We start from the raw sequence: 17,956 nt of genomic DNA, 5'->3' as shown, positions 1-17,956 counted from the left end.
CCACTAAATTTTTACTGCTATTGAGGACTTCCAAACAATTGGTGTATGCGGGAACATTTTTAATTTTTTTCTAAATATTTGGAAATGATTTTGGTTTTCCACGGCAGCTCAGTCGTAATATTTATTAATTTAAAATTTTTTTTTTTGGGTGAAAAAAAAAGAATAAGATGATACATAAAATTGAGTTGTGTTAATGTTAAAATAAATATTAAAAAAAGTTATACTTGTTTCTTTTTTAGTATATAATCTTAAAAAATGTGTTTAACCGGTACAATAACAGGGAAAACAATTCGAAATAATTAAAATCAAAACATTATCATAACTAACTATTAACTATGTGAACAGTTAATTAAATTTTATGTCACTATTAATACTGTAATATAAATAAATTATAACATCATATAATGAGATTTGGATTGAGTGCTGAGGTGATTTTTTTAGTAATTTTTAAAAAAGATAAAATTAGTAATTATTAGATAAAAATATAAAACTCCTAAAATCATACATAAGTACCACACTCCCTTTGAGATACTTTACTGCTTTTCAGTTTCTACGCCGATTTCCACTTTTGATCTCTTATCTTCGCTGAGAATTTTAGCCTTTCATAATTTTCTTACCTTTATCCTTCATGTATAATATGGAAAGCCAAAATATAAAATCCATAAAGGAAAAGATACGAGGAGCTCTAACTTTTAGAATCAAATTGAAACGAAATAAAAATTTGATTTTTTGAGTGATCTGATTGTGCGATATTTTTTTCTTTTTATTTGACATATTATCAGAATGAATCTGCCATTAAACGTAATGAGTTAAAAAATAAAAGTAAATGAAATAAAGTAAAAAAAGAAAAGAAAGTAAAGTAAAGGTTATTTAAAGTATTAAAGTAAAGAAAAAAGTATTATAAGGTGGACTCTTTGTCTCTCTCAATGTGTGTTAGCATATGCTTATAGAACGAACTACCAACATCGAGGTGTTCTTGCTATTTTTCTTATGCAAAATGAAAGGCTTGATATGTTGCCAGAAACATATGACTGCTGAAATATAGCAAGCATGCCGCATTTCGAAAATTGTTTCTATTTTGTACAATGACCTGAACAGCTCTGTATCGATTAGATAAGTGAAAACTCAGATGGGATCGTAATTGTACAACTTCATTAGAGAGCATGCATTGTTCATCATAAGTGATGTTGTTATACTCTTGTACATTTTCAAAAAATCCACATCGTTAATTATTGCTGAATCTGAGACAACATGCACCTAACATCCTTACTGTTAGGTCTCTCCTTTGGATCATCCAAAGTGCAAAAGCAAGCAGTCTTCAAAACAAGAAGCATTTGCTCCTCATATCCATTGCCGAGGAGCTTCGAATCGATAACCCGCTTAGGATTCTCAGAAGTCATGACATTTCTCATCCATTTAACCAAACTCATCTCTTCTGTATGTTAGAAAAAATTCATCGGATGGGAGTTTTCCCATCACTAAACCAGCTAGCAACACCCCAAAGCTGTATATATCACACATGTAAGTAATTGACAGCGTCTGCTGATACTCTGGGGCTATGTATCCCGCCGTTCCCACCACGTCCGAAGTTGTGATATGTGTATGAGCGTCGGGGAAAACTTTTGCAAGACCAAACCCAGAAATCCTGGCTTTCATATCATGGTCTAGAAGTACCTTCGCTGGCTTGAGATCTGTATGGATTACTCCAGGGCTATGGTGCATATGCAGATACTCAAGTCCAGAAGCTATTTCATCGGATGGGAGTTTTCCCATCACTAAACCAGCTAGCAACACCCCAAAGCTGTATATATCACACATGTAAGTAATTGACAGCGTCTGCTGATACTCTGGGGCTATGTATCCCGCCGTTCCCACCACGTCCGAAGTTGTGATATGTGTATGAGCGTCGGGGAAAACTTTTGCAAGACCAAACCCAGAAATCCTGGCTTCCATATCATGGTCTAGAAGTACCTTCGCTGGCTTGAGATCTGTATGGATTACTCCAGGGCTATGGTGCATATGCAGATACTCAAGTCCAGAAGCTATTCCTCGCACAATCCTGTATCTAGCTAGCCAGTCTAGTTGTCTTCGTCCTCGTGAGACATCATTCAGAATGTCTTGTAAACTTCCATTCTTCATGAATTCGTAAACAAGCAAATGGCAGCCGGGCCTGGCCAGATGAGCCAGCAAAGGAAGAATATTCATGTGCCTAATTTGACCCAGGGTGACAATCTCTGACCGAATTTGCATCATTTCCTCGGTTAGTAGCTTACTATCTGCTTCAACCAACGCCGTGGCATCCATCGGAGGCTGAACAATCTTCCTAATAGCAATCATCTTTCCCTTGCGTCTTGGTAGTTCAGCTTTGTAAACATCTTATCCTCCCCACCTGATCCTATTTTCTCCAAAGAAGCGAGCGCATATTCATTTTCCAAGAAAGCTAAGTCATCAGCTTTCTTGAGGAGTGGACTGAAAACTGCTGGATTTCTACCTACACCTCTCACGGCCGACAAGATTAACTTAAAAAGAACAATCTCAACTTTAGCTTTTCTGGATTTTCCACGAGAAATTGCTATCAAATCTAATAGGTCTATCTGCGATGCAATATCTTGCAATCTAGCACTGACCTCTTTTATTTTGAACATCACATCATCATCCTGCAGCAACATCCTCCGGAAAGCTTCCGTTTGGAACTCATCCAACAAGTAATCAATGTCGCAAGCCAAGATCTGAAGTTTGCATAGCCACATCTTCACGAACTGATTAGTCGTCTGCTTTGCCATGGCATCATCTAGCACCTTGTTTGAGGGAAAAATAGGAAAGGTAATAGAGCGCCACGTGTCAGCCAATGGAATGATTTCAGCACAATCGGAGGTACCCTGCATAATCCGAGGTGCCCGGCACGACTTGAGGTACCCCATACAAATAGAGGTACCCCATACAAATAGGGGTACCCTGCGTAATAGGGGGTACCCCACGTAACTCGAGGTACCCGGCAAAGCGGATGTAAGAGAATCCACCGAAAATATCCGCCATGAGAAACGTCTCCGCCTCCTAAAAGATATTATTTGATTTTGTCAGAATTAGGAATCAAGAACGTCGTATCAAAAGGAGGGGACAGCCGCCTGCTACCTCTGCCAAAAGTGAAGGACACTGTCCCAAGGACAGTGGTCCCCAGCCGCCTACCCGACAGCTACTACAGAGGTACCCCGGACCACTCTCCAGCGCGCGCCACGTTTCTAAAAGATGAGATACGCCGCGAACATGCAGATAACGGCCCAAAAAATTATAAAGAGGTAAAAGGACGTTAGCCAAAAAGGGTATGCCACGTGGCAGCTGAGGTACTCCATATATAAAGGCGCCTAGGTTTCATTCTTCATCAAGCTCTCATTCACCAAAAAACACTCACACTCCACAAAATAGGTTTTCTTCAATCTTAAACCCTAATTTACAGAGGGCTAGCCAGCTCTCTTGACCATAAAAGCTTGAGTTTGCTAACTTGAGCGTCGGAGTGTGAACGCTGGGGTACCCCGGCTTCACCTCTAACCTCTATTTCACTGTTTTGCAGGCGTGAAGCTCATTTTGAAGGACACTTCTCTTGTTTCTGACCTTCCACCATTGTTACCACTCTCTCTCCCTTTCTCACCTCCCCCAAATCTTAGATACACCGCAGAGCACACAATAAACTAGTGAGGTACCCCATCTCCCCCAAAAATATAAATTTATTATTCTAGATTGGTTTGACTTTTCCTACCCCAAAATCAGTTGAAAACAATTGGCGCCGTCTGTGGGGAAACGCACAAAAAGCCTCCTCCACGGTTACCAAATTAGTTGTTGTGTGTACTCCAATACACGGCACCCGACGTACCTCCCGAAGGTTTAGTGGGGGATCCTACAAGGATGAGAGATGACAGCAGCAGTGAAGGTAGTGATCCCGCGAGAAGGGTAGCCCGCATCAGTAAGGGTAAGGGTGTCAAGCAATCGACGGGTGTTCGCCAAGAAGAAGAACCTATTTCGCACAAGCGTTTTGAGGATCTTGCCCACGCAATACTTAGGGCGGTCGGATCTCGGGCACCCGAAAGTTCACTTCCACCAGTGACACTAGAAGCTCCACCACCTCAAACGGACGACCAAGCTATGGTCAGAAGAGGGGTACCCGAGGCCAGCAAGCCAAAGCCTAGGCCATCGGGTACCCGTTCTAAGTTTCAAACCATGGGCTCCCGCGACGAGCCTTCCACCGCCTCTTGCAATTCCCGCAGTAGCCAGGGTACGAGGCGTGCAAGGCGTACCCACAAGGATCTCCGTGAGAAGTTAAACGCCAAAAGGGCTTCTCAAATGGTGGCGACATCATCGGGTACACCGAGGGTACCCCTCGAACTTGTGGAAAAGATGGAGAACCTGGAAGCCCAAGTGAAGCTCCTCTCCGAGAAGCAAAACATCACAGCTGCTCCAACGCCAATGACCTACCAATCGCCATTCACTATGGAGATTCGGACGGCAGCTCTCCCCGAGGCGTTCGCCATGCCTCAGATACCCCAATACTCGGGTACCACTGACCCCTCGGAGCATGCTGAGCTATACCGCGACCAAATGCTTATCAAGGGTGTAGATGAAAGCGCCATGTGTAGGATGTTTACACACACACTCACGGGCCCCGCAAAATCTTGGTTTCGCTCTTTGAAAGCGGGTAGCATATCTTCCTTACAATAATTGTTATCCGAATTTACTAAAGAGTTTTCCTACGCTTCCACTCAGGATAGGGTAGCCTCGAAACTTGCCTTTATCAAGCAATGGGAGGCCGAGCCTTTGGCTGAGTATGTTAGTCGTTTCCACCAAGAGGTGCTGCGAACCGGAGCATTTGGAAACCAATACACATTGACCCATTTTGAGAAAAATTTACGGTTGGGCAAGTTATGGCGTTCTTTTCAAAAGAAGCGCCCACTTTCATATGGGGAAGCCCATTCCCGGGCATTGCAGCAAGTGGAGATGGACGAAAAATGCCAATTGAAGCGCCAAGAAGATAAGGCCGATGTTACAAAGAACAAGGAGAAACCTAAGAGGGTGGAGGCCCCGATACCGCGGGTACCCCGAGCACGGAGCCCTCCACGGGCTGCCTTGCGGGGACGTGGGTATAACCCTCAGGGTACCTCAAGGGTACCCCAACCTCCAAGATCGCCACCACTGGATCAGCGAGAGCCACCACCAAGGCCTCGGTACGAATCTTACCACCCACTGAATCGATCCCCAGAGCAGATCTTCTACCATATTCGGGATAGCGGCCTCCTCCGTCCTCCTAAGCCAATGAAGAAGTACCCCAACATGAAGCGTAGCCTGAAGTATTGCGAGTTCCATGAGGACTTTGGTCACAGCACAGCCGAATGTTTTACCTTGCGAGAGGAAATTGAATCTTTAATTCTTAGCGGGTACCTCAAAGAATTTGTTGCTGGCATGAGAGAAGCTCGGAAATCCGCGGAGCAGGATAAGGGCAAGCGGGTAGCTGATGGCAGTCCTGAACGAGAGGTACCCCTTGGACATAAGAAAAGCGTGTATGTTCGGATGATCATGGGCGGACCGACTTTAGCGGGTCAATCTAGGAGGGCTATCAAAGGCTATGGTAGATCGTTGTCGATAACCACCAATATTAGCAGAGAAGTCAACCTTAATGAATGGGGTACACAAAAGGTACCCCACCATCCCCCGCCTATCCTTTTTACAGAAAAAGATGCGGAGGGCATCTCGTACCCCCACGACGATGCTTTCGTAATTACGTTGAAGGTTGCCACTGGTAAGGTAGCAAGAACTCTCGTAGATACCGGCAGCTCCGTTGACATCATTTTCAGAAGCGCCTTGGATTAACTACTGATTGAGTCGCCAAAGATCACCCCCTATACTACGCCTCTTATTGGGTTCGTAGGAGATATGGTTATGCCAAAAGACATCATCACGCTGCCCGTTACACTTGGTAAGGTACCTCACCGTGTTGTTCATATGATTGATTTTCTTATTGTAGATCACCCGGGTGCCTACAATATTATATTGGGTAGGCCATTCTTAGTAGCAACTAAAGCGGCGGTATCCATGCATTACCTCGCAATGAAAGTCCCGGCTGCCCAAGAAGTTCTTACCATTAAAGAGGATCAGCAATCGGCTCGTGGATGTTATTCCGTGGCCTCCAAAGTCACTTACCAAATAGCTTCCAATCCACCAATGAAGGGGTACCCCAGTGGCAGCCAGCCCACACCTTCCCCCTCAAAGCGAGCACTTGCTAGACGGCGGAGAGCAATACTCAAAAAATCTCCTCAGGTAGCCCACCCACGAAAACAGTTGGAGTCTTCACCAATGGGGGTAGAAGCAGTTACAGGGGATAGCTCGAGGGTACCCCACGGAGACCAAGTGGAGCCCAAATGTGAAGTTGAAGCACCTTTGGATCCCCGAATATTGAAAGATGAAAAGCGGGGTAACCCAGTTGAAGATCTTATTTCAGTCTCAATTTGCGCCACCGACCCAACAAAGACAGTGAAAGTAGGCTCCAACCTCTCGGAGGGACAAAGAGAGAAACTCATCACCTTCTTACGTGAGCACCACGATGTATTTGCTTGGTCCCACTCGGATATGCCGGGTATCCCACCTTCTCTCTCTTGTCACAAACTCAATGTCAGCCCGCATAATAAACCGGTCAAACAGAAGCGCCGCGCCTTCAATCAAGAGAGGTACGATGCGATTGAACAAGAGGTAGACCGCCTATTAGCCGCACGGTTTATTCGGGAAGCAGTGTACCCCGATTGGGTGTCCAACGTTGTTCTTGTCAAGAAATCAAACGGAAAGTGGCGCATGTGCGTGGACTTCACCGACTTAAACAAGTCCTGCCCCAAGGACAGCTTTCCGCTTCCCCGGGTGGACCAGCTGGTTGATGCAACAGCGGGACATGAGATGCTTAGTTTTATGGACGCCTTCTCCGGTTACAACCAAATTCCGATGTATGAACCCGATCAAGAGAAAACGGCCTTCATCACCAACCGTGGGTTATACTATTACAAGGTTATGTCGTTCGGTTTGAAGAATGCCGGGGCTACCTATCAGCGGCTAATGAATAAAATTTTCAAGGAACAAATCAGGCGCACCATGGAGGTGTACATAGACGACATGATCACCAAATCGGTGCATGCGGGGGAACACTTGGGGCACCTCAGAGATACCTTTACCGTTTTGAGAAGACATCAGATGCGGCTTAACCCTGAAAAATGTGCGTTCGGGGTCACCTCGGGAAAGTTTCTTGGGTTCATGGTACAACAGCGGGGGATTGAAGCCAATCCTGATAAAATTCGCGCGGTTCTCGACATGAAATCGCCAAGCACCATCAAGGAGGTTCAAAGCTTGGCGGGCCGGGTAGCTGCTCTGAGCTGCTTTATCTCCAAGGCTACCGACCGGTGTAAGCCTTTTTTCAAAGCTTTAAAGACCGGTAAGAAGCTCCAATGGACACCCGATTGCGAAGAGGCTTTCCAAGAACTGAAGGGGTACCTCGTGAATGCTCCACTACTTGCCAAACCTGAGGCGGGAGAGGTACTTTTGTTGTATCTCGCCGTATCTGAGCATGCCACCAGCTCTGTGTTACTCCGAGAAGATGATAATGGGGTACAACGACCTATTTACTACACTAGTAAGGCTATGGTTGATGCCGAAAAGAGGTACCCCACCTCTGAGAAGATTATTTTGGCATTGGTGGTCTCCGCGCGGAAGCTCAGACCATATTTTCAGGCTCACACCATTGCAGTCGTCACCAACCTTCCCCTCCGGCAAATCCTCCAAAAGCTAGACATGTCCGGAAGGCTTCTCCGATGGTCTCTCGAATTAAGCGAGTTCGACATCATCTTCAAGCCTCGTTCGGCGATTAAAGTATAGGCCATCGCTGATTTTATTGCGGAATTCGCCAGTGACTCAAGTGGTGAAGGTGATTTGAGATACCTGTTAGATACCCCACCCACCGATGAAGGGGAGCAGGTCTGGGAAATATATGTGGATGGATCCTCCAATTCACACGGAAGTGGCGCGGGAGTTATTATTATCGACCCGAACAAGGTGAAAATATGCTACGCTTTGCAATTTGGATTCAAGGCTTCAAACAACGAAGCTGAATACGAGGCCATCATAGCGGGGTTGAGGATGTCGAAGGCTTTGGGAGCGAAAAAGGTACACATCAAGAGCGACTCCCAGTTGGTGGTAAGCCAAATTACTGTACAATATCAAGCGAAAGAGGAAAAACATGAAGGGGTACCTTGGAAAAACCAGGGAGTTGATGTCCCACTTTTGTGAGGTTAAGGTGGAAAGGGTACCCCGACTGGAGAACAGCGAAGCCGACACCCTGGCGAAAATGGCATCCCTTGGGGTAGCCCAGTCATCTGGCCCCATCATAACAGAACACATACCCGCACCTAGTGTTGGTCTCCCAGAGCCATTGGAAGTCGGATCATTGTCCAACGAGGTGCTTTGGATGGAGCCTATCATAAGGTACCTCAAGGATGGAGACCTCCCCTCAGATAAAAGTGAAGCAAGAAGACTAAAGTATAAAGCCGCCCGGTATTGCCTGATCCAGGATACCCTATACAGAAGAGGGTTCAGTCTTCCTTATCTTAGATGCTTAGGAAGCGACGAGGCCGAGTATGTCATGAGGGAAATACATGAGGGGATTTGTGGCAACCATTATGGAGCACAATCACTGGCGCAAAAAGCTCTCCGTCAGGGGTACTACTGGCCAACCATGAGGGAGGACGCCAAGAATATGGTACGAAGGTGTGACAAATGCCAGAGGTTCGTCAGGGTACCCCACCTACCCCCAGAGAAGCTGGCAGTTATATCATCCCCTTGGCCCTTTGCTATATGGGGAGTGGACCTCATTGGCCCGTTACCTACTGGGAAGGGTCAAACAAAACATGCAATCGTGGCGGTAGATTATTTCACAAAATGGGCGGAAGCAGAGCCACTAACGAGCATCACAGAAAGGAAAACCACGGAGTTTATTTGGAAGAACCTCATTTGTAGATTTGGGATCCCCTATGCAATTGTCAGTGATAACGGCAAGCAATTCGATAATGAAAAATTTCAAAACTTTTGTTCGGAGTTGGGGATATCCAACCGATTTGCTACACTTGCCCATCCTCAATCTAATGGGCAAGTCGAAGCCGTTAACAAGATTATCAAAGGTATCCTGAAGAAGAAGTTAGAAGAAAGAAAGGGAGCATGGGTAGACGAGCTACCTGGGGTACTGTGGACGTACCGGACTACTCAAAACACCTCCACCAGGGAGACCCCATTTTCCCTCGCATTCGGTGTTGACGCAGTGATCCCAGCGGAAATTGGGGTACCCTCTCACAGGGTTGAATACTTTGATGAGGCCGAGAACACTTCTTTGGTTGCTTCAAACCTTGATTTGGTGGTTGAAAAAAGGGCTAGAGCAGAATTGAGGACAGCCATATATCAGCATCGCATTTCGGGTCTATATGAAAAAAGGGTACGCCCTCGATCCTTCAAGAAAGGAGACTTAGTCTTGAGAAGGGTAACTCAGAACATTAGGGTACCCTGTTAAGGCGCTCTTGGGGCAAATTGGGAAGGACCTTACCGCATCGACAAACCCGTTAGGACAGGTGCATACAGGCTACTCCACATGGATGGCACAATTGTGAGGCACCCCTGGAACGCTGCAATGCTACGGAAATATTACTAAAGGACAGTGTCTCAACCTTTAGTCTTTTGTTGTTATTTGCTTTCTTTAATGTTTTTGTGTGGTAGGCCAAATGGGGTACCCCAAATGCCCTATGATGGTCAGTTGCAACTTTAGAGTTGCTTTAATTTTCAAATGAAAAGGATAGGAGGTCTTGCGGCTCTCATTCTCCTCAGGGTAACAAAGCTAAGTCATGTATTGATCAACGCTTTCATTATCTATAAAGGCATTTTCTTTCTCAACAAATATGATGTGGGTTCTTTCTTTATTTTTCGCCACTTCGATCTTAGAATGCAGATTACATTCATTTATCGCCATTAATATACCCTCGCATCTGGTTATATGCAATTCTCGCCATATGCTTGTCAATTATGACTAACCAAACACAGGACCAGTCAGGGTACCTGATATGCCAAGATCGTGACGATCTATGTAAAGCCAAGATGGGCAACAGAGGGAACAACCCAGGGGTAGCCTTTCTGCGGAAGCATGACCAAGCTACCTAGACAAAGAGAGGGAGGGTCAAAGAGGACCCGAGGGTGAAGAAAACCGGCATACCCTAGCGGCACGAGGTTCGGCTTAGGTATGAGAACACCCACACCTCCGTCCTCGTACTTGAGCAAAGTAGGGGGTAAGCTATTCAAAAAAAAAATTCGGAGAGAACTTCGAAAGAATAAGAAAGTGATTGGTTGGACCAATTGCGCTTTCAAAATTTGATCGAGATGTCGCGATGATATTTTGATTACCTATTTGTGGGGAATTCGCCATAGTTTTCGAGAAAGACATGCACCAAAATTGTGGGGAATTCGCCTGATGTTGGATATTCGTTAAGGTACCAGGGGTACCCCATTTCAAAAAAAACAATGAGAGGTACCCTAGACATTTACAAGGTAACAGTTTAGCCAAGCATTCATTTGCAGAATAACAAGCATGCAAAATACAAGAAGACTCGATGGCATGATATCATAACAAAAGAGAAATCCCAATAATACAAAACATCCCGAGAAACCAAAAAGAAAGAAACAAGGTCCAAATAGCAAAATGTGGATAGGTCCGAAAAAAACAAGAGCACAGTGAGAAGGCTACACCGAGGGGGGAACACCATCCCCAACATCCGTCTCCAGAGGACGATCAGTAGAGGACTCTGAGGTACCCGGAATATGAGCAGCCGAAGCAGGGGCATCCGAGGCAGGCAACGGCTGAGGCTGATGGGGTACCCTAGGCGACCCAGAAGGGGTACCCGACCGTGCCTGGGAAGACTTCTTCCTCTCTGCAATCGTCTTCAGAATCGTAGCCTTGTTGACAAATTTCTGCACCCGGGGTACCTCCAAGTCCGGATCCACACTCCACACCTCCGTCATGATGAGTGAGAAGGCATCCTCCGCCATCGTCTTTTATCGGGATAGCAGATCCCCGTTGGTGACCCTCAACTCGTCACGATCCTTCTCCACCCGAGCTTTCTCTCCCGACAGGCCAGCAATGCGTTCTTGCAAAGTTTTAACTTCTCGGGCAAGCTGATCCTCACGAGATTGATGGCTTTGGAGCTCACTCCTTAACTTGTCGACCTCTGACTGGGCGGCAACAAGGGAGTCAAGGTCTGGAAGGCAGTGGCTAAGGAGGAAGGATGCCTGCGGGTCATAAAAGACATGTTAAACATATGTGTATGACAAAAGGATTAAATAAGTAAAAAGAAAATGATGAAGGGTACACCCGGGATACCCCGGGAAAGCCTACCTCTTGGGTGGCCCTAAGTGCTTGACCATAGCGCTGACTCAAACTCATCTTGTCTGTCTCTTCAGCGACCTCGGAGGTAACATTTTCGGCCGAGTAGTAGAAACAGCGAGCCAAGTGCGAAACCTCTTTGTTGGAAGTCGGGTCTAGGTCAACTTCGCGCAACTCCTCGGGAAAAGCGGAAACCAGCCCGAATTTTCTTTTCCTCGAGCGAGGGGTACCCTTTGACCCGCTGTGGGAGGTACCCTGAGATTTCCCCTTTGGTCTGGGAACTCGAGGTGGCCGGGAGCCTTTCTGGGGTATCGCCGAATCCTGAGATCCGGAAGCACCGCCTACTACAGCTTGGAAAAATGCGTCAAAAGCGTCACCGGTCGATTCCATAACTGCACCCAATGCACAAAAGTTATGTTAACCGGACCAGTACTAAGTGCTACAAAAGTAAAAATGAGAAATGACAAGCGGGGACGTAAAATAAAGAATATGGCGATAACGGGGTACCCCAGTTCCATAGATAATAATAGGGTACCCCTCGACACCCGAGTCATACATGAGTCACCCCCAGGAGCAGGTGTAGGACTTCGGTCAATCAGCCCCGCTCTCCATAATCTACTCTCCTCTAGTACATCACTACCCCTCTGTGCACCTCGAAGCCTATCCACAAACTTCTTCACTTCTCTCCCCACCTCCTGAACTGGGCATGATCCTTTAGCCCATGTCACACCTGCAAAAGCATAAAGAACCCAAGGTTAGCGAGACATTGAGGCAAAAGACTTCGATAAAGAACCATAAGTAAGGGAGATACTTACAGTCTACATTGAAGGAATGGGGAACCTCCACGGGGTCGCCCTTCTCACCTAGAGTCTCTGTCCCCCACTTACCCTCAGCGACAAACCATCCCTTTCGGTAACCCTTCTTCAAGGCGGGGTTCCCCTCAACGATGTGGCCATGATCACCCCAGGGGGAGAAGTAAGCAATGCCGGGACCCTTAGGCTTCTTGAATTGGTAAAGGCCCCTCAACTCCCGAACAGAAATGTCGCGCTTCACGACCTCCAACCATAACACATGTAAGCCCGTCAGTGTCCTCCACCCTGGAAGGGACAGTTGCCCAGAAGCTACCCCCAAATAACTAAACATTTTCATAAAGAATGGTTGGAGGGGCAGGCGGAGTCCTAGATCGAAGAGGTCGATATGGAGAGCAATCCCATTAGAATTTAGACACTCGGGTCGCTCATCTACATGGGGTACCCTAAGCTGGACAGACGGAGGAATATTATATTTGGCTCTAATTTGTTCTAAATCCCCCAAAGTAGCCCTCCTAATGCCTAGGGAGAAAGGGTTGCTAGATTTTGAAGGTGTGGCAGGGGGAGATTTAGGCGGCTGGTCCGAGGAGCGAGCTGGAACCTTAAGCTTGGTTGACTTACTCTTCTTTCGAGGATGGGGGGTAGGCCGTTTACTAAGGAAGCGTGGGCTGACACGAGGGGTACTCCTAGGAGGAGAGGGCTCAGAACGAGAATTGCAACTCCCAGAGGAACTAGGGGGGGACTGATCCCCCTCGCTGATGGAGATGTGGGAAGGAAAACCTGCAGGTGGGCTGTCAACCCTACTAGCCCCAACTGCGCGTCGCTTTCTTGGGGGTACCGTATGTTTCTTACCCATCTACTTTCCCCCAACAATACATCCACAAGTCACCAACAATACACCCAACAACACATCCAGTAAGCCACACGTTTCCCAAACAGCAACATGTCCATACCAAGCACCATCCACCACACATCAACCACCAAATGCAAACACCAACCAACAAAAAAAAAAAAACAAACAAACAAACACAACAAAAAACCAAAAATAAATTTTTCTCAGAGTATGCAAAATAGCGCCACTGTGAATGCGCCAAAGGAGGAGAAACGATGAGGGATACCTATGATTCGCCAACTCAGTAGATTGGGATTGAAAGTCGTGGTGAGACGAAGCTGTAGACAACAAGAAAACCGTGAGTAAAAATATGCAAATATAAAAATAAAAATAAACTTAAATATATGTACTTATTTATAAATAAGTAAATAAATAAAATGAAGAACGAAGAAGCTGCAGCAACCGGCGTCAGCTGTCATAGCTGCAACCACTGAGAGCCGACGCCGGAGATCACGAGAATGATGCCGGAAACCACCAAAGGAGGACGCCGGCCAAAAAAAAAAAAAGAGAGAAAACGAAGAACAGAGAAGACAACACGGAGGGGGGGGCTGCAGCCACCAAACCGACGCCGGCTGTCGCGGCTGCAAGCACCGAACCGACGCCGGCTGCCGCTGCTACAGGCACTGAACCGACTCCGGCTGCAACCACACCAAACCGACGCCGGAAATCACAGAGAAAAGCGCCGGTCGAAACAAAAAAAAAGCAAAAAAAAGAAGAGAAAAACCGAGAGGCTGCAGCCACCAAGAAGAACCGGCTGCCATGACTGCAGCCACACCAAACCGACGCCGGAAATCTCCAAGAAAAACGCCGGTCGAAACAAGAAAGAAAGAAGAAAATGAGAAAGAAGAGAGAGAAAGCGAGATAAAATGAAGAAACAAGGAAGGGGGAGGATTACCGCGCTACCGCCGGTTTGGATCTCGCCGTGAGCCGTCGGAAAATCGCGTTGAGCCGCTCAGATCTGGAACCGAAACCACAACTACAGCAGCTGAGTAAACACGCCGGAAAACACTCGAGAAGAACGTCGGCCGAGAGAAGAAAGAAGAAAGAAAGAAAAGGAAGAAGAAACGTGAGGAAGAAAAGGGAGAAAGAAAACGGGAAAGAAAGAAAACGGAAGAGGAATGAGATAAAAGAAAAAGAGTAAAGAGAAAATAAAGCCTAGGGAAGATGAACGAACGTAAAAAAAAAAATTTTTTACCTGTGATAATGTTGATGCAGTTAGGAGAGGAGACAAAATTATGGAAGAAAAAGGCTACTAGAAATAATCAATTTTTGGGAGTTCGTTTGGGGATTTTCAAAATAAATGAGAGAAGATTGACACACGTCAGGAGTTTTAAATTCAACCTGACAGAGCACACTGCCCAATAGAGGAGTTCAGGGATGTTGCGTGAGATTGGTATTTTCAAAATTCAAATTGCATGTCAGACGGCTGCCACTTCCCAAGAAAAAGGAGAGAGACCTATGAAGACAACTGTTCGTTCTCATCGTCAAAAAAAAAAAAAAAAGCGGGAAAAGGAAAAGACAAAGAGAAGATTTTTTGTCTGAAGTACACAAAGTTTAGTCAAGGGAAGAAGCTAAGCAAGGTACCCTCCGGTCTAGCCGCGTCGCCACGTGTCACTCATACAATGAGTTTCTTTTGCCTCCAATACTTCTCGCCAAAAAGAAACTAGGGGGATGTTGTTTGAGGGAAAAATAGGAAAGGTAATAGAGCGCCACTTGTCAGCCAATGGAATGATTTCAGCACAATCGGAGGTACCCTGCATAATCCGAGGTGCCCGGCACGACTTGAGGTACCCCATACAAATAGAGGTACCCCATACAAATAGGGGTACCCTGCGTAATAGGGGGTACCCCACGTAACTCGAGGTACCCGGCAAAGCGGATGTAAGAGAATCCACCGAAAATATCCGCCATGAGAAACGTCTCCGCCTCCTAAAAGATATTATTTGATTTTGTCAGAATTAGGAATCAAGAACGTCGTATCAAAAGGGGGGGACAACCGCCTGCTACCTCTGCCAAAAGTGAAGGACACTGTCCCAAGGACAGTGGTCCCCAGCCGCCTACCCGACAGCTACTACAGAGGTACCCCGGACCACTCTCCAGCGCGCGCCATATTTCCAAAAGATGAGATACGCTGCAAACATGCAGATAACGGCCCAAAAAATTATAAAGAGATAAAATGACGTTAGCCAAAAAGGGTATGCCACGTGGCAGCTGAGGTACTCCATATATAAAGGCGCCTAGGTTTCATTCTCCATCAGGCTCTCATTCACTCAAAAACACTCACACTCCACAAAATAGGTTTTCTTCAATCTTAAACCCTAATTTACAGAGGGCTAGCCAGCTCTCTTGACCATAAAAGCTTGAGTTTGCTAACTTGAGCGTCGGAGTGTGAACGCCGGGGTACCCCGGCTTCACCTCTAACCTCTATTTCATTGTTTTGCAGGCGTGAAGCTCATTTTGAAGGACACCTCTCTTGTTTCTGACCTTCCACTATTGTTACCACTCTCTCTCCCTTTCTCACCTCCCCCAAATCTTAGATACACCGCAGAGCACACAATAAACTAGTGAGGTACCCCATCTCCCCCAAAAATATAAATTTATTGTTCTAAATTGGTTTGACTTTTCCTACCCCAAAATCAGTTCAAAACACACCTCATTAATCTTCAGCAACATCTTCTTCCACCCAATCAGGTCGGCCTGGATCTGCTCTTCGCGCGCAAACTGCTGAAGCCAATCTTGAGTCAACGCTTTTAGTAGCGTCTCGATAGTTCCCGTGAGTAAGTTAGAGACCGTTTGTTTTTGGCTTTCCGAAACGATCGAAAGGAATTATCGAGAGTGAACTTTGGCATCTTTTTTCTCTGTCGAAGGTGCGGTGGCTTCTTATTTCTGATTCAAAGGGAAAATGGAGAACTTTAATTAGTAATTGTGTAGAGTAGTGAGCAGCAGCTAGTAAAAGAAAAGAAGATTGATTGACTGATTTAGGTGTGAGCGTACGACGGCTTGCTTGTCTGGGGTCAGGACCGTCCACCACCTAAAGACAACTGGAGAAATATTTGTGTTGGTCAATCTCCTTATTAGGATGGTAAGCCAGCCATTCACATTGTGTCATTTAGTAAGTGAGTCTCACTGTAAATTCAAGCAAATCTTATAATAACACTTATTTATTGTATTAACTAAGTGATTGGTCCAACCATCTCACCTAGACAAGAATTGCCTACACGAGTTTCTTTCATGTAAACTGAGATCGTGCGAACAAATATCCACTAGGAAAAGAAAGGAATAAAGTTATCATGTAGGATCAACACGATTTTGTCGTATTGTCTTATTTACTTATTTTTTTAAGTTTACTTCTCTGTTGCTTCACTGTACTTCAAGCCTTATTCTCTTACCATTTATCTTTGTTGTCGCTTGTTGGGTTTGCCGTAATACTGCTGCAATGGGTTTTGGGTAATGGGCTCTAAAGTGGGCCGGATAGCTTAAATGAATCCTTTAGGGGAGGTTAGTCCCACTCCCGGTCTCCCTTCAATATACTTTTCTGCTTTTCGATTTCTAGCCTCCAATTCCTCTCTTGATGTCACTTGCCCTTTCCACGTCACAATATGTGTTAGAATATGCTTATCGAATTGAGTTGCTTTTGCTATACATGGAAAATAAACAAAATGCTTACGTTTTGCAGTTGACCATCCTTTGTTGAGTTGTAAGGATGTGTTTTCAGAAATTAACATGACCATTGTATGTTGAAATAGAAAATATGCCACATTTCAGAAATAGTTTCTAGTTTCTAAACAATGTCGTGAACCACATAATTGTACAAACTTAAAAAGTAAACTCAAGATGGGGATCATAATAATTGTACCGCTCAATCAGAGAGCACACATTGTTCCTCACAAGTAACGCCCCAACAATCTATTCTTGGTAATATATTGTTCACTTTCACTTTGGACTGAGCAAATGCCACTTTGTCCACTTCCGTTCTTCATGAATTCGTATACAAATAAAAGGCAGAACGTTCAAGACCTTGAGTCAGGCCTGGTTATATGAGCCTGCAAAGGATGAATATTCCTGTGCCTAATTTGACCCGCAGTTTTAATCTCAGACTGAATTTGCATCATTATCATGTTCAGTAGCTTACCATCTTCTTCAATCTACTCTGCCGCATCCTTCGGCGGCATAACAATCTTCTCAATAGCAATCATCTTTCCATTGCTTCATGGTATCTTGGCTTTGTAAACTTCTGATAGACAGCAAACGCATGAGCCACGAAGAATGCATGAGCCACGAAGATCTGGAAGAATGCCAAAGCCAAATCCTAAGTTTGCTACGTGAGGGCATGAGTCCCATGCAAGCCATGCATGAAACATGCATGTGCTGAGATCGTGAAGATACGTGCTGAAGCTGGAGCCGTGATCTAGGAATACGCTTATCAACGATTGTGCAGCGAGTAAGGAGGGAAGCTAAGACATGGAAGTTGTTTTCGATTATCTTTCGGTTTTGAATTCTTAGCTAAGTTGTTATACTCGTTTATTTAGCCATAATTGTAGGATGGAAACCAAAGTCTTGTTATTATAAATAAGCTCCAGAATATGAATAAAAGTAGGGAGAATTCTAAACAACAATTATTTGGTCCTTTCTCGCCATAAGCAGAAAAATATCCCTTGTGTTACGCGTGATCATTGGCTGTCTCTGATTGGGACCTAACAACTTCTCACCCCAACCTGATGCTATTTTTTCCAAAGAAGCAAGACAGTAAGCTACTGAACATGATAAGCTTCCGGTGGACAGTGGTGGTCCTATGACATACTGTAATAGTTCTCAAAA

At 45.5% G+C, this 17,956-nt stretch overlaps 1 pseudogene; it reads right to left on the bottom strand.

The window, feature by feature from the left end:
- Window positions 1-1,229: 1,229 nt before the first annotated feature.
- LOC18050121 lies at window positions 1,230-2,921 on the bottom strand (annotated as a pseudogene).
- Between the last annotated feature and the right edge of the window lie 15,035 nt (window positions 2,922-17,956).

The sequence above is a fragment of the Citrus clementina genome, unplaced genomic scaffold, assembly GCF_000493195.1.
Source record: "Citrus clementina cultivar Clemenules unplaced genomic scaffold, Citrus_clementina_v1.0 scaffold_3, whole genome shotgun sequence".
In the NCBI taxonomy this organism is placed as follows: domain Eukaryota; kingdom Viridiplantae; phylum Streptophyta; class Magnoliopsida; order Sapindales; family Rutaceae; genus Citrus; species Citrus x clementina.
This window is presented reverse-complemented; position numbering and strand designations above follow the sequence as displayed.